Source organism: Sceloporus occidentalis, unplaced genomic scaffold, assembly GCF_023333645.1.
Source record: "Sceloporus occidentalis isolate IW3139 unplaced genomic scaffold, rSceOcc1.0.p SCAF_28, whole genome shotgun sequence".
Lineage (NCBI taxonomy): Eukaryota > Metazoa > Chordata > Lepidosauria > Squamata > Phrynosomatidae > Sceloporus > Sceloporus occidentalis.
The window spans coordinates 11,804,165-11,822,812 of record NW_028317008.1 but is presented as its reverse complement, the minus strand read 5'-3'; the positions used below and the strand labels follow the sequence as shown (position 1 = coordinate 11,822,812).

The 18,648-nt window shown below is 39.1% G+C and overlaps 1 protein-coding gene across 2 annotated transcripts in view; it reads right to left on the bottom strand.

Moving 5' to 3' along the window:
* The window catches only part of LOC149299824 (SLIT-ROBO Rho GTPase-activating protein 1-like), an 88,118-nt gene that overhangs the window by 53,521 nt on the left and 15,949 nt on the right, over positions 1-18,648 (bottom strand). The window lies entirely within an intron of this gene.

The following is an 18,648-nucleotide window of genomic DNA, read 5'->3' as shown; positions in this document are numbered from 1 at the left end:
CTTTGTTAGGTTTGCAAGAGTATGTTTTTTCAAACCATATGGTCATCTTAATATGTTTGTTATTAGTGGCTCCCAATGGGACGAAGGGGGAAAAAAAAAAAAAAAAAGCTTTGTATACAGAATTACATTATTCAACTGTAAAATAATCCTAGTTTATAGATTATTGCAGCAATGGCATATATTTGATGGAGGTGCCTATATGAGGCAGGTAAGCGAGAAAATGCCAATGGATTATGTTTTGTTTTTTTGACCGGGAAAGTCAAACATTGTTTTGTCAGCCATACAGAGAAGAAAAATGACATTTTTAATTAATTTATACATGTTGCACTTTATTAGATGTATTTTAATAAAAACAAATGGCAACAAATGGCAGTGCTCTGATAGACTGAGGCAAGGCAACACTACCCTTGTTGATGTAGCATCCAATGACCCGGGGAAAACCATTTACGTGGTTCTTTAAGGCTTAACCAAAGACAAGGCATCTACTCACATGCAGAAGACTACTAGTAAGCTGTAATATAGTTGAAACATTTTGTCAAACATTTAGAACACGAAACTGCAAGCTGTTTCTGGTCTGAGCATATTTTTATTTTTTTTAAATAAACACTGTGCTGGACTAGGAAGAGAAAAAAAAAAAACAAAAAAAAAAAACGACTATTCATTTTACATTGTGCCTTCTACAATTTAACATGCCAACTGGCAGCGTTTCTGTGGCATGTGGTAATTTTTACATTGCTCTTGTATTTTTAAAGAAGCCGTTTGAGTTTAATGTGGATGCTCAATCTTTTGCCCAAAAACGTAAGTTCTAGAATAATGCCGGACATAGCTCCAAGAAGCCATATGCTACAAAGCGCATTGGCTGTGATAACATTTAAAGGGGAACTGTCTGCTTTAAAGCTTTTAACATAACTGGGTGCTTTATTACAATTAATAGAATGATATATATATATATATATATATATATATATATATATAATAACAACAATATAGGATATTTAATAGACCAATACCATATTATTCAGTCTACTGGTTCTCCTGACTTAACTCTTTCAAAGAATTCTTACCAATCAATTTCTACCCCCTGGGGAGCTATAACTTAACAAAAGGGGAGGAATAATAACACAAATCCTTGGAACAGGAAGCAAAGAAGGCCATTTTCAGTGACAAGCACAAAAAGCCCTTTTCCATTCCCCGTGGTACACACAAGAAGATGGGTCATTCTATTGCTATTTTAATTTGCAAATACGTAATTTTCAAATCGTTATCTAGCGTACATGGCTGCCATATGTACATTCTCAAGAAGTATTTTTTAAAGCACCAGATAAATTAATTACTTTAAATGCATTTAGAGGAAGCCATGCTACTTTTTATAATAAATCTTTCATAATCATATTAAAATTCCTAAACCTCGGCAATTCTCGGAACATCAAATGTATAATAGAAAAACGGCTATAAAACCACTGGTTTAAATCTCAGTCTATAAACTACTGTTTAATGTTTTGGATTTTATGGATATTATTGCTGTTTTTTGGTTTTGACATCACATCCGCCTCTACCAAAGGGAAGTAGGAGCATTTTACAAAGATTTGTGCCCATTTTCCTTAAAAAAAAATGCTAATTAAGACACAGTAGGGCAATTTCAGTAAGCTGAAAGTTTAATAAAACAAATGTAATCAAACAAGATAACAGGGCATATGAAACATAGAAAGGATATCACAAATACTCCATATTCCACCTTATATTGTTATTGCTTAAAAAGCGTTTTAAGTACTATGTAATTGTATTATAGATCTGAAAGAGCCTTTCATGAATAAGCAATTTTACAGAACTCATGAGAGACAGAAAAAACACGAAAAATCTGAAAATTACTACACTTGGCTACGATTATCAATAAACGTACTACATTTTAGAGATAATTAAAGAGACAAATATATGATGTTGGCATCGCATTATCCATGAAATCCTTCACGCCCCAAAGACTACAAATATTCCTCTTTTCTTTATAAAGATCTGGAAATTACTATTTGTCTCGTAAGATACAAAAGAAATACAAACTGTGAATTTAATGAACGTCTCAGCAGGGAACTGATGTTCCCCATTGTGTTCCAATATTTTTCTGCTGTGTTATTGAATCTCCTTATGCAAAACACAATAAACGTCTCAGAAATTTGACACCATTGCCAAAAACAAACGAAATAGATTTTATTGCAAAGTGGTGTTCCTTGCACCTATCACACACCTTCCAAAATGTCATCCGACGTGGAAAACCAGCCCGCAGGCTCACTTGCAGGGCCCAGAGCAGATACACCTTAAAAAAACCTCTCTTTACTGCCTCCACCAAGTTCTATTTAAATCTTAAAAATACTTAAGGAGGCCCCCTGAACTGCTCATAGGTAGGTGACAACTCTCATAAAACACAGTAATAATTTTAGGACACACAATTTATAAAATACCGTATTGGCTCGGATATAGGCCGCCCCCGTATATAGGCTGCACCCTAAAAGTTTGGTGCTTTTTTAAAGAAAAAGTTTTTTTCTTTAAAAAAAAGCACCAAAAAAAACATGCTGCCACTCTGTCTCCCCCCCTCCCCCGAGATATGCTGCCACTCTGCCCCCCCCAGACTTACAGACTCCCGGGTGTCTTGCTGGGCCGGCGGGGGACATCTACGCAATACGCGTATACAACTTCCGGTGCCGGCACTCAGGGGATGTGCCGGCACCGGAAGTTGTATGCGCGTATTGCGTAGATGTCCCCCGCCGGCCCCGCAAGACACCCGGGAGTCTGCTCTAGTAAGTCTTGGGGGCAGAGGTAAAGGGCATCGTGCGGACGGTCACTGGCTGCGGCGATGCGGGTAAACAACCTCAGCAGCCAGCAACCGTCCGCACGATGCGCTTAGACAACCTCCCGTGCCGGCACCCCCCCCCCCGTGGAGAGTGCTGGCAGGGGAGGCTGTCTGAGCGTATCGGAGAGTAGGATGCAGATCTGTATCCTAACCCCGCTGCCTGCCCGGCGGGCGCTAGACCCCGAATATAGGCCGCACCCCCACTTTAAAGACTTAAAGTGGGGGAAAAAAGTGCGGCCTATATTCGAGCCAATACGGTATATATATATATATATTATATATTCGTATATTACAGCCACAGGACAATAACCCATTGGAATATATAATTCCTCTTCGATCACACTTAATTTGTAACTGCTTAATTTTTTTTTTTTGACATAAGCAAATGGGTTTATTATAATAATGTTATGTATCCTAGCCTGTTTACATTACATTGTCCTATTTGGCAATATTATTGTTTAGTTAAAAAGCATGGCTGGATTAATGGATAACCATCTACCAGTAATGATATACCGTAATTCTTACTCTTGGGAAAGAAGGGACTGTCCCAGTGCCACATATAGGAGACCACTGTAACCAGTAAGACCGGTGCAAAGCAGAAGGTTATGTTATGTCAAATTGAATAGATTTTGACACATTTTAACCCTTGTAAGCACTGCTCTAAGTTTACAAAGGTTATCAGCATATATTATAGGGAATTATACTACAATAAGATAATATCTGTATGTAAAAATGGTAAACTTTTGAATATGATGCAGTGGAGAAAAAAAAAAGTCACAAAATACTCCCCCCCCCCCAAATGGACTGCACATGTCTGCAGAACAATAAATAGGCACCAAATCTGTTTCTTTTTAGCATTACTTAATAGTCCGAAAGCTCATTTGGTATCAAGTAAGGTTTCAATTTCTATGTATGTCAGAACATTAAAAATATAGAAATAGTTGACAAAGATTACAATCAAATTTCTATTTTACTTGTATCTATTTAAAACGTGGCATTTTTTTTTTCCATATACAAAAAATAACTCCCTGAAATCAATGGCACTGTGAAAATGTCATGCGTGCGTCCCCCCCCCCACCACCACCTCTGTTTCTTTCTTTTGGTACTAGGAATGATAAACGACTGTGCCGGTTTCTAAGACAACAGCATTGAATGAATGGCCTCCAATGTACAGCCAGTGTATTCGGCTACTACAGCCTTCTTAGTGGAATGCAGACCAGACACAAAGCAAAGAATGGTCTTCAAAACACCCACGCAGCTACTTCATGTGCCCGTTACCGTGATGCCTCTAAAAACACACCGGATAGAGCACTACTAAAGAAAACCTTCACATAATTAAAATGTATGTACAAAATAGGGATACTGAGGCATGTATTGGCCTTGACACCTTCTGGCCTAGGGGGTAGGTAAAGGTAAGTGGCCTCACAGGCAGAAGTGAATCTAGAGCCTGGACTCAGGACTAACACCCCCCCCCAAATTTACATTAGGATGTCTACTGTCTCATTTATAGACCAAACCACCAGATCAAATCACCATCACATACAGTAGAACGATACATTAAGATAAATCTACCTTGCTAGCTATATATATGTGTCTCGGTAACCTAACACTAATTGATAAAACAGATCATTTATATTTCTATATATCTTCCTTCTCATAGAGGACAGTTGTGCTTTCAACCAATCAGATCTTCCGTTCCCTACCCAATAGGATATCACAGCATGACACAATGGTCTAACTGACCTTGATGTTCACATTTGACTCGTGCAGAGACAAGTGACATTTAAAAACCCTTCTTGTATATGAGATAAATGGGGCAAACACTATCTAGCCTTGTAGTTTTCCCGCTCAGAGAGCAACTGAGAATTACTCCACTGGCACGTGTTATTGGAAATGAAAATACCATGCCTTTCATTGCCAGTCAACTGCCTTGTTTACCTGATCATTTCCTACAGAAAAGGCAAGTGAAAGTTATGGGGTTAGGACTCTGATGACTAAGAACAAACTTTTTAAATGAAATTCCAAGGTGCAATATTCACCAGAAATGGAGGCAAAGTGGAGTGAAAAGCCTGGGGAGCAGCCATGGTGGCTCACTGGATCCCCAAAGGGATTATATCACCCCTTATGTCACCGGAAAGGCATGGGATACAATGTGTATAATACCTGCTGCTTGTAAATTGTTGTTGCCCTTTTTTATTTTTTTTGTTTGTTTCAGGCCTCCCAGGACACACTTCATGATGCTCTTCTATTTGTGCAATCGAGGTCGGCTGTTTGCGCATACACAACGGGAGGAATAGAATCCTGCATTGCTGATTATTCCAAACAATTATTGATGATTTGTTAAGTCTTTTAAATAATAATGAAATCCCACAAAAAGCTAAGACATAAAGTAGCATTTTTTGTCATGTGTATAAATAACTTGAAGAAATGAAACCTCAGAAGAATGTTAGTGTGAAAGGAGAGATGGAAACGTTTGGGCAACAAGAGCCAAACAGCCTGGAAACATAGTGACCCAAAACACATTTAACACGTAGCACACATAGTATCCAGCCCACTACACATCTATCAAGACATTGGGAAAGTAACCCACAGAATAGATATGGTCAGTATGTAAACAATTTATAAAATGCAGAGAAGTACTCAGGATATATTTAGATTTACAAGGAAAAAACACACAGAAATATAGCTTTTGGTGGCAGTGTAAAAGCTTTATAGTTCAGTTCAGCCCGCTGGGTATTGTTCAAAAACACAAAGTAGAAATATAACGTCTATCTTGGAACGCCCATAAGAAACTGCAGCCCTGGACCACCTTTGTGGACAATATTGGACCACCAAAGGGGCAAATGCAGCCCCTGTGTCTATGTATTAAAAGCATTTACCAATATGCTGGGAATGGAGTGGGGTGAGACTGGGAATGAGATGGGGTCTGTGCTCCCCAAAGGGCATATTTTGTACATTACCCAGAGTATGGGATGAGGTGAAGAGGGAATAACTGTGGACTACATCCAACAGAGATTATTTGCAGATCTGGTATCCAAAATGTTTTTACAGTGTTCACACAAGTCTACAGATCATTTTTCTTTATTTTATTTGTTTTTATTGACTCTCCAGTCATCTTGTGAACTTAAATGTACATAATAGCTGAGTGTTACCTTATATCGTACCTATTCTTTGAATGCAAATGCATAGATGGATTCATCATACATGTGCCCTTTTCCCAGCACCATCTAGTTGACTAGCAAGTGATAATTTTGAAATGCATCACCTGCTCAGCAGTAACTATGGATGGGTGGTATCTCCAGGGGGAGACCACCCACACACACGAAAATTATTTAAAATGGAGCCATTTCCCTGCCAGCGATTTGACATGCACAAATCGTGGAGGACAGTTTTTCTTCTTCAAGGTAAAGAAAGTATATTAAAGTACTTACTAAGTACTTCAATAAGCGTTCATCGTTGGTGAGGTTTTTCGGAGCAGCAGATGGTCATGTAACTATTACTCAGTGTACGCTGAATGTATTCCCTATGTTTCTTAACACATGCAAGCAATACTTATGTGCTGGCTTTTTGAGAAAAGGGAAAAAAAAAACCAAAAAAACATTTAAGGCTTTGGCTCAAGAAGATAGCAGCAGCAGGAAAGTTACAAGTAGCAAGTAAATCAAAGTGGGCAGCAAAAGCAGCCAGGTTTAGAATAAGCCCAGTAATGTCTGTTGCACTTTAGCTGCCACTGTCTAATTGGTAACAGCAGACCAAGCTAATACTGAATTACAGTAGGGCTGCAACAACTAATCGATAAAATCGATAATAATCGATAATGAAAATCGTTGCCAATGAATTTCATTATCGATTAGTTGAATCGATTTTTATCGATTACAAAATGAGGGTTTTTTCAGCGCAAACGCTCTGAAAAATACCCCTCATTATATAATCCGTTTATTCTGACTCACAGCACCAGCTCCTACTTACCAGCCCCTCCCTGTAATCACTGTGACAACTGGCCCCGCCCCCTTCCTTCTCCCAGAAGGCCAGAACCACATGGCTGTGACACTCATCTAACTGTAAGTATAAAATTAATATTTGGGCTGCTGAAAGTTAGGGGAGGTGGGGGTTAATTTAGGGGCAGTTATGGTTAATGGGGTGTTTAGGGTTAATATAGGAGCAGCTATGGTTAATGGGGTGTTTAGGGTTAATATAGGAGCAGCTGTGGTTAATGGGGTGTTTGGGGTTAATTTGAGGCAGTTGTGGTTAATGGGGTCTTTAGGGTTAATTTAGGGGCTGTTGTGGTTGATGGGGGTCTTTAGGGTTAATATAGGGGATGCTGTGGTTAATGGGGTGTTTAGGGTTAATTTAGGGTAGTTGTGTTTGATGGGGTATTTAGAGTTAATTTAGGTGTAGTTATGGTTAATGGGGTGTTAGGTGTTAATTTAATGATGAGGACTGAGGGTTAATTTAATTAAATAAAGTTAACTTAAGGCGCAGTTAGAGGTAAATGGGGGCAAACTAAGGGCAATCTAAATCCTGGGGGCAGTGAAGATTAACCCAGTACTTATTTATAAAAGTATGGTGTCAGTGTGATGCGAACAGGTCTGTGACTCTGAGGGGACTATGAGATATCTGGGGGGTATAAGGCATATCTGGGGAGGATGGAGTGACATATCTGGGGGTAGGGGTATAAGGCATATACGGTATATAAGGCATATGTGGGGAGGGCAGCGTGGCATGTCTGGGGAGGATGGAGTGGTGTATCAGGGGGTATAAGGCATATCAGGCACAGTGGCATATGTGGGAGGCAGCGTGGAGTGGCATGTCTGGGAGGCAGCGTGGCATGTCTGGGCTCAAATGTGCATAAATTGGGGGGGCTGGTTGGGAAATAAAGACAAGAAATGCATTTTATCAGTTTTTTTTTTTATTCTGCGTTTGTATTTAACATCATTTGTTTATTAAATTATTTTAAATAAATGAAAAACGTACATTCATTTTTTTATCCGATTAATCGAAAAAATAATCGGCCAACTAATCGATTATGAAAATAATCGTTAGTTGCAGCCCTAAATTACAGTACTTACAGTTTTATTGTTCTGTGAAAACTCTCAGCCAAAAAGCTATTTATTTTTTTGTAAAATCCTGTTTACATTTTTCAAGAGGAAAATGATATCCAGAAGACAGAGAAAAAAAGTCAAAATTCAGAGCATTACGAGCTTATAAACGATTCAATGAGCCAAAAGAGGTTACTATAGGAAAATGTCAGCTCTTTAATCAAAAATTAATATTGAAAAACTTAAAAACCCAAGGGAAAGAAATGAAGTAAAACAAGTTTGCTGCACTTGAGTATGCATGGTAGACATTGCTTGTTTTTGCGGTTGCAGGTTGACTTGAGGCACAGGTTTGCTATGATGAATCCTCAGGTGCAGCTGCTACCATCATCCTTTGGGGTCCAACGGTTCTCACTAAACCAAAATTTGGTTAATTGTTGTTAAGTATAGGATGGGCACAGAGATGTGTTCGGCTGAACACAAGTCCTGCTGGGAAAATGGTGGTAGGGGGCAAAAATGAAAATGCATATAGGGGATTTTTAGAACCCTCTCAAGCATTTGCAAGGGAGGGGGGACAGGAACCACAGAATTTTAACAGGACCTCTCAACTATAATGTTGAGAGGTTAACACAGCATCAGTACTTAAATCTTCTTCAGGTTATATAACAAACAGCAGAATTATCCTGGGACATCACGCATTCTGAGGCGCTTAGGCTTTGCCAAGAAAGTAGTCATGCAAATGAATGTGTATTATAGAGTAATACCTTGTGACAGACAATTACCAACTCACATGGAGCAGAAAATAACTTAATGTTTAACTTGCCAATAAAAAGGAAGTAAAGAAACAGTGCATTATGCCGTTGGAATGAGAAATGGGTATAGGTATTTGAAAAGTGTAAGTAAACAAAGGGGAAATTACCTATGCCCTTCAACGCAAAAACTCCAAGACTCACTTAAGCGAAGGAAAAACAGACTATGTTTATCTATAGGTTCTCTGACTGAAAGAACATCTATCGCAAGCTCCTGGCTTGGCACAAAAGGCTCATCCAGGGTAAGCCAAGCCTCAAGAAGATTCTACCACACCTGGGAACTTCCCATATATGCCTGCCCACAGGTCTTCTCTTGCTTTCCATATGAAGGCCAGTAAGGGAGATGGGCACACATGGTTAGCAGCAGGTAGGTGGGAAAATGGATGTAACTAGGTAACGTGGGTCGAGTCGTCATTGATAAGGAGGACTGCCCCTGACGCAATAGGCACATTCCCAGTTAAAATTTGATAAATCTGTTAATTAGGGTTAGTACCCTAAAACTGCTAAATGGTTTCTGCGCACATTGCATACATGCGTTTTTGGGATATTCCAAATGCATTTGCAAGCGGAAAGATTTTAAAAGGAGACACTCAACTATCATGTATGTGATGACTGGGAGTGTCCCTTTAAGCTGTTGGGTGAGGTGCTATTAGGAGCATATTCATAGTTTTTGATGAAGTATGGCAGATACACATTCATTCAGGAGAGGACTAACTTCTCTAGATCATCCTCTAGAATTTATATAGTGGTAGCACAATAGCTAAACAAGCATTTATGAAAGCATGAGCACAAAAGTCCAGAAAATGATTCTGTAGAATACTTACTGACAACGAAAAGCAGATGGAATGACTTGCCACTTGTGGAAAGGTTCTATGCCTGTGTTACCGACAGCTCCAGTTCAGAGAGGTCAGTGCAAGAGTATGTCTGACTGCATGCAGCTGGTAGCTGTACAGATGGGAGGACACGTGGCCAGAACTCTAACAATCTTGTTCCTCAGAGTCAAATAAAGAGTTTCACAAAAATAAACATATGCATCATAGTTAGGCTCATGGGACTGTTCCATAATAAACACCAGGATCTATCAAGGGTTGAAATGTAAAAAATGCATAGCTAAAAGATGGAGTCAACGCTAAGTGCGCACACCAGCTACACAAGGCCAAATGCCTGAAAACGTGTCAGAGAACCTCTAAACGAGTAGCAGGCATTACCTAAACGTGAAGGGTTTGCTATCTACAATTAAAATCCAGCATTAGAGTGTGGATATCACTGTAGTTCTAAAACATTCATTATCTTCGTGCTCCAAATAATTTCTTTACTGCAGCACATTTACATAACTTGCATAAGCATATTAACAGCTAATTAAATATAAAATTAATGAAAACTTTAGTCTTTATATGCACACAATTGTTATGGCACCATTATAGGTAAAGAAACGCATGTATTGCTTGAGTGAATATAAGCTGGCTTTTGACCAATATAAAGGGTCGCACCTCACGCAAGAATGCTGGAGACGCATACAGCTTTGCACACGGCCTGGCCTACCGTATATATCGCTAACGGCAACATTCCATACGTCGCACCTGGCTATATGTTTGCACACAAGCCCCTGTTTAGCACCCGAAACTTATATTTCTGTGCTTATACAACTTTTTGCCTGTTTCCCCATAGTTTCAAGAGTAACCAATTGTCGCAAATTACGTAGCCTTACGCCCCTCTTTCCGGACGCTATATAAGCTATAGTATAAACATAATAAAGCAGAGTGATTTTGGACCTGACCCAGCGTGTGTCCTGTGTCTTATTTCTCTCTCCGTGCACGTACATATTATTTGATAATTCGGAGCAGTTCAACAACCGAAGAAAGGCTTGATTAGAAAGCATCCAAAACACAATTACCCGATTACCCTTACCGGCTCAACTCCCTTTTACAGAAACCTTTTGGGTCTTGGAGCCTTATAAAAAGGAATGATATAGAGGAAGAAGAGTTGCAATAGAATTTTTGCCTTATATGGCTCAGAAATTAGGTTGAATAACCCCGTAATATTTAAAATGGACATCTCCAAAACATTCTGTAGGACTGTTTTAAAGTTAAAGGCACTTTTTTTTTCCTTTGGAAAGCCGCAGCAGAGGCCTGATCCTTCATGAATGACTTGGCAGTGTCAAATCAGCGTCAGATATATAGTATAGCACTGGCACGGAGGGATCACAGCAGGCTTCAGTCCTGAACTGTACCCACAGGGAGAATGTATTAGGAACATGGGAATGCATACCCCATTATTATGCATACCCCATTATCTATGCATGTGTGAGGTGCAGGAAAGCAGATACAGGTCACAAGAGACAGAAAATCAATGCTAAGAAAATAAATGAAGCAAACAACACTTTTTTTTTTTTTAAATAAGTGTTAAAATACGAGTGAGCTCTGTGCGTAACTCACTACCTTTTCACATCCCATTCATTAAAAAATCATTTGAAACTTACCTATATGAACATGCAGCGTTTTTCATTTACATTGAACCCTACCCATTTACTAAAGGGCAATGAAATGGAGCTGAGCTTCACAAACCATGACTAAATACTAAGTCATCTGAAACATGATGTGATCAACACTGACAGCAACATTATGAAATATTTTATGAGCCACAACTCTCTCTAATCTCTTGATAAGAACGTGCTAAATGCATCTAATATTATAAGCTTCATTTCCTATCAGATAACTAAATTGGCAAATTAAGATGAAGCGTGGAATGGATATTTTATGTGAAGCAGAGCAAATGTAAGGACACTTCACCGTGCCTGAGCATGGCTTGACATGGGCAGGTCTTTGCCAACTGGTGACTAACATCCTAAAGATTCACTCACTACCCAGAGGCGAAGAGCTATAATGTAGGTAAACACTTGAAGTAGATAGAGCTCTTTTACAAACTGCCGCTGCCAAGACGGATACACCCTTATGCAGTATTCTAGTCCTAACACTAGCTTCATTGTCTCAAGAGATCCAAAATGTAAACGGCACTTGCAAATCTAATCCCCACATTATTTCACAAACGTCCCTGCAAAATAAGTTCTATTTCAACTCCATATCTTGGATCAGTTATCTTCAACACACCACATATTTAAAAGAAAGTGTAACAAGGTAGGAGAACAATGCAACATAAAATGGGAATATCAGGGGCCTAGAAGAGAATACAGTCAAATAAGACGTAAATAAGAAGCTCTAATAAAGTCACGGCATGGGTCCTTATTGTGTGTGTTGTATGTGTGACAAGTGCACCAAATGCGTTCACAAATCACGGATGGTCTTGGCTAGCAAGCATGGTTACAGATGAACTAGCGTCATGGAATGTGATCAAAGTTGGTGAATTATAAGCTGCCCATCTGCTATTTTTTTCTGCAGATGACCCATACTTCAAAATAGTTAGACTATTTGTTAACTCAAACTAGCTCCACCAAAAGAATGCATATTAAATGATATGAATGAGCATGGGGGTCTTAATAGATTGGTGGGAACTCTTGCATCTATCCTTGGAGCTGGCTGGCAAGCACAAGAAGTGTTCCAACTTATGCATCTCCCACAAGCCAACAAAGCTATGCATTCAAGTACACCAATGGATGGAGTGGTTCCTTCAATAGCAGTTCGCACGGCTCCGTCAGACTCAATATTACCAGCTTGACAACTGTTATCACAACTATGGAAACATCTGGGCAAAGGATGGCAGATTATAGATTCTAAACATTTACTACATAAAAACAGATAAATGGTAGAGAGTCCATTATTAAGTTATTAACAGATACTTTAAAACAACTTAGAGTGGAATAAATTCACTTACATTATAGTAAATAAAACAACTTTATAAGAAATAAGTTTAGCCTCGTCGTTCACGCCAGTAAATAACCTATAGAGTAACCACACACCACCCCAATAAAATTTAAACCCTAACTAAAATGACTGGAAAAAGAATAACGGGATGGATCTCATGAAAGTCAAGATGCACTGAACCGATAGCCAGGAAGATAGAATTTTAATAACTTTCTACCCAAAAAGAGCTTGTACCTGATCATGGGACCCAGCGAAGCAACCAATAGGAAGCTGTTTTACCAGGACCAAATCAAAAAGAACTCTTAGCTGTAATCCAGGTGTGTGTACTTTCACATCCCTTGCGCTCAATATGCTGGGCGTAGAACGCACACAGGTTTCTCATCTCATTACCAGATAATGCTTAGAAATCTTAAGCAATTAAAAGAAACCCCTTAACAAATGATAATGGTGATGCTCAGATGCCTTCTGTTTCCCATAACTGGAGGGAGAACACTAAACCAACGGGTAAAGCATCCACATTGCCAACATGAGAAACTGCATGTAATGTACCCACAAGTGTACAAAAACACAAACATCTGCTATAGCCTAAAGCATAGGCTGGCTGAGCCAAAGCAAAAGAAGCCCTTGATGCAGCTGCCCCATCCCACCTCACTGCATAAAACTGTGACAAGGCAGCTGGTACCTGCTACATACACACAGGCACAGATCTATTGCATGTTCCAAGATAACGCTAGGTTACGATGTAAGAGGTCAGCCTTAGTTGGTCCAAAATAACCATCATTCCCAGATTGTTTCTCAGCAGGTTAAATCATTTGATTATACTAGTAGTTTGTTCAGCAGGCTTTGTACCGTGGAATATTATATCTTAAATACAGATTCAAAAACAAAAATCACAAGCTATGATGTGCAGGTTATAGGTCCACCTTCAGCCACAGATACTATGTATGTGTTATAAAGAGGTTTTGGCTTCAGTTCTGAACCCTTCACATAGGAAGACCATAGGCAAAGTTTTGGTGTGACCATGATTGCACCTCCTAGCACAGTAAAAATTTATAGATTAAAACACACTACCAGGTCTCTTGTGACATAAAACCAGAGGGAGAGAAATATGCCAGATTTTATAATTTTGGCGAAAGCAATGGGAAAGTAGGGACATTTTTTAGGAAAGTTGGTGCTCTAATGAGTATAAAGTGTTGCCTAAGCTCATGGGAACTGTGCTCCGACACATCTGAAAAGCTACCGGTTACATTCCCCTGCTGTACCGTTTAATTAGTCCAGAATCCCTGCAGATAGATACCTATGAGGATCCTTTAGATTTTCTAAAATCATGCTTTGCTATTGCTCCCTCAAAGCTAAAACATTGACCTTATTTATTACTGGCACAGCTAGTGGTTCTGTTCTCTTTCCAGAAGTGGTGTCAGATGTGTGAAATGAAGTGGATATTCATCTCCAGAGCGTGTCTGCTATTTACACAATGTTCTTTTTTTTACATAAGTAGGGGTTTTGTGGTGCGTGTTTGTGCAATTGATTGGAAGCAGTTTGTCTCCGTGCACCGCGCACATTATACGCACATCACCAGACAGAACACCAGTGTCTGGACCAAAGACAATTTCCTGTCTCTGTATAAAAGGTTCATCCTTCAGCATGCATGCCTCGGGCTGACAAGCCACCGAGCAGCTCTTTACAATGGCACTGAGGCACACACTGCTATTACACCCAAATGCAGGTGGAAGCGCACATTTATACAGCTCCCACAAATTATACAATATTTCACTTCCATTAAAAACTCCAAACCAACCCCAAAGTCGGAGAGTCTGTCTACTGCATAGCAATTATTGTACACAACAAAACATCTGAAAGAAAATTACAAAGAAAGATAAAAGGAACTGGAAGAGAACAGTACTTGACAGTATTCTCTATTCACAAAGACACCCTTGAGGTGGCCCTTTGATAGCTCAGGGGTACCTCGGGCCCCATACGGTTCAGTGAAAATTCTACAGACATCTGCTACAGACATTCCAAAGAAACTGTCGCTATTTATTCCATTATATTGTACCTACATGCAAGACCCCAAAAAACTCAGTAAAGTGGCCGCGTTTAACAAGCTGAACTCTTATCCCCTATTACAGCCACAAGCCACCCAATAAAGTACCCAAACCTTAGGGCTTGGTGGACATGTGCAATGTTGCCACTTGCCCTGTTAATTCATTAAATATATTTGTCCAAGTAAGGGATATTTTAATTTTTTTTCCAAATCAACTCAACTCCGGGTAACACAAATACAGTGTCCGATGCCAAAATGCATTGTTTGAACTGAAAGGGTAACGTACAGTTTGCTATCACACATGCTTTCAGTAGAGATCCAAATTATTCCAAAGACAAGCCGTGTTCTCAGTATGTTAACAGTGCATAATTTATAGGGTATGCCATATGTTGCCTCTCTGTGGGCCCAATGAAAGTGTCAGCACTCGTCTCTCCGTACAAAAAAAAGCTATCAATTACCCTGCTTACAAATTCTCCTGCACTGGTCAATGGAGCCACAAACCACAAATGGATTATTATTTATTGATTTAGAAAACGGCATCATATTCTGCAGTGATGTACCAAGGGTAAACAGGACGCAATAATTGGACTTACATAATCAAAAGGGGAGTATGGCCCTGTTTAAATGAGCTTACAAATAAAACAAACATACGCTAACATACACTGACACAAACCAGATCCAACGTATATTCCAGTATGGTAGTGTCAGAATGACTACTTTCCTTACTATCAATGAAGAATCGTCCCATAAAGAAACCAGAAAAAAATAAGAGCAGATGAATAAAAGCAATCCTACTCTTCTTACAACTTTTTATATTTCTATTAGCACAACCACTGCATAACGTCTGTGCTAGCTACATGTGTATGTACTATGACCTCATTCTTCCACAACAACTGTACAAAGGTAATAATGCTAATGTAAGCTCAAATACTTGCTTCATTGGTACAATCAACAAAACAAGGAAGAAAATGTTTTTTGTTTTTTTTTTTATTTATTTTTTTCCCTTTTGACCTCAGGAAAGCCTTTGGCTGTTTGCTGTAGCATGCCAAGTCTGTGAGCGGCACGAGCAGTAGAAATAACAGGATGGGAGCTCAAGGATCACAATTTATCATTACAAAAGCTTCAAAATTGGAAATGGCTTTAAAAAAAAAATAAAAAAAAAAATACAAAAATGTCGGATGGAAATGGGTAAACATAACTCATTCATCAGTGAATTAAAATCGGAAATGCCTCCATGCCGGGGAGGGGATTTATAGTTTATAATGTTAAAGACACATAAAGATAAAAGATAATGAAACATATACTTGCTTTGCCAAAGGTCCTCTGCACGCTGGTGCATATAGAGAAACACAAACGGCTGAAGGAAATGCACAAATTGAAGATGGCAGTCATTATGAAAGGAAAGCAAGGAAGATTAATCTGCTTTAGGCTTCATCTGCGGTTTAACAAACCTAAAGATGGATCCACATTAAGGTAGAAGAGCAGTCTTCAGGAAACCGGTTCAACGTAAACATTTCAAACTAGTAGCTGCATTACATCCACGTGAAAGAGAAGCCAAAGCATCCCATGACTTGGAATTCAATTTTGTATGACAGGGCACTGGGCATTAGGCCCCATGTTCTACTGATAACGCTATCACTGACACAAAACTCGTTAAATAAAAATGTCTATTTTCATCTTGTACCCTGGAAATATCTCGGCATCAAACGCCAACACCCGAAATGTCTAAACATAAAAGACGATTATTATAAAGGCTGATGGAAGCAATGACTTCCCTAAAGGCTTCACAAAACATTTATTCTTGTCGGGCTCGTGTTGGCTCCTTAGTTTGCAAAACACTCTAATCACGGTGTAGCGGACACAAAGGGAGCGCTGGTTTCAATCTGAACATTTGAAATCAAAGACTACTTCCTGTATGATCAAACAGGGAAGGATAGAAATGTATCTATATTATGAATACTTAAATCACCAAGAAATGCTTTTAGCTACAGGCACCTTATGGTGTCTAAGAGGAGAAAGTAAAGATGGAAGAAAAATCTTATAGAAAGTGGCTTTTTGCCTTTGACAAATACACTAATGATAGATCCAGGATGATGAAAAATAAAAAAAAAAATAAAAATCAAAGCTATCAATTTTTAAACTGTAAATAATAACCATAAATATCTGTGTTATCCCATGGGATAATATTGTTTTTGGAAACAATGTAAAGCTTCTTTGTGCATGGGAAGAATGATGTTTTATCTCAAAAGGGAAACGGAAGGCTATACAGACATTGAGAAAGAAAAATTATTATATCCTCAACGCACGTCACTGAAAGAGTTAATTGTGTCTTAGGGAGGGTGGGTCTAATTTAAGCCATCCACTATAAACTTCCGCATCAGGATTTATGGACAAGTGAAAGTCTTGCATTTTTCTTCATTGTCACTGTCTCCTAGGTGATGGTTGCTAGGATCAACAGTACAGATGGGGCCTGATGCTTTCTCCCTGGTCCCTGCAGTGCAGATTGATTAGGTCTTCCAAACGGCAACATCCTCTACTACACTTCACGTCACATTCTGATCTATTTTAGTACTGATCACACGCACATAGTGTCCTCTGGCTGTACTTCTAATGAGACAATGGTGCAATGTCACTGCAAACTTTGGAACAAAGCGGAAAACTAGCATATATTTCTAGATATAAAGGAGTTTTCCCCTTTACACACTAACACACACACATACTACATGCACACACATATCAGGTAATTGGAGTGCAATGTTGCCAATTTGTAGAGAACATTGATTTCTTCTTACTCCTGCGTGACATACTTTGCAAAGCCACCAGGAGAACAGATAGTATCAAGCCACAAAGTCCTGGTTGAACTGAATGGAAATACATCAGACACAGATGTGTAAACAAATCCTTAGCCATGAAACAAATCTCAGTTTGGGTTTTTTTAACAGACGTTGATTGATTGAAAATTCACAGTCCAAATTTTTTACGTTTCAGGGTGATCATCATTTTGGGGGAAAATAATCTACTTTTAAACCTTTGAGGGTTAAAGGGTAAGCAATGAGTGAATCACACATTGGAAAGGCCACAATAGTAACAACTGGAAAGAAATCTCATTAAAATGGCTGAGATGTGCAGTCTGTGCATGGACTGGACTACAGCAGCTGTGTATTACATTATCTCAGGAAAGGGGAGCCACAATTATACCAGAAAGGGAAGGAACTGGAATAGCTGCTGTGTAACGTACTCCAGTTTTGTCTGATTTCATTGACTCTGAATGACTTTGCGGATGCAGACAGCGCAACATGAGAAAGAGGCCGAAATAGCCACGGGAAGCCGAAATAAGAAAAGCAAATGTCTTTGAAGTGGTAGAGGACACTTGGCAGAATACGACACGAGAAACCTACAGACTGTGGTAATTCTTTTTATACTTCTCCCAAGGAAAATAATCAATAATAACCCAGGGTGACATAATAGGAGCTTTGTCAGCTGTATTAGCTGGCTCATAGCCATAGTATCGACCATTTGAGTGCCGGCTGGGCTTGCACCTAATAAAAACAGGACTGTAAGTTGCATATGGAATTCACAATTTTAATGAGCAGCAGCGCAAACTCTCTTCTGTCCTTTTCGTGCCTCAGGACATGAATAGGCAGTGTATGGATCTTCTATTCTGAAAATGGTCATCATACGGCCATATAGCACCTAAATGTGAATACTGATCCATACCCGGTTACTTTATTATACGGACAAGCAAAGGAAAATAAAAATATACAGTGTCCAAGTTACATTAGAATTAGGTTATTGTGTCAGTAGATATGGCACTTTGAAAAAAGTACAAATGACCTGTGTTTATGTAGCACTTGTAGCCATGCACATCACTTGACAGCCATAGATATATCTCTCCAAAACCCTACTAGCTTCAAAGTGTGCTTTCCAGTTATTGTTGGCTATGACCAAAAATGATGATATTTCTGCTAATAATTACATAGAAGCTTGCGCTGGAAATCTGGGAAGTTAACTGGATCAAAAATGTATCGATGCTGGATTGTCTGCTGCAGCACACTTAGTTGTATATTATACACATAACATTATACAAACACCAGGTTTATTC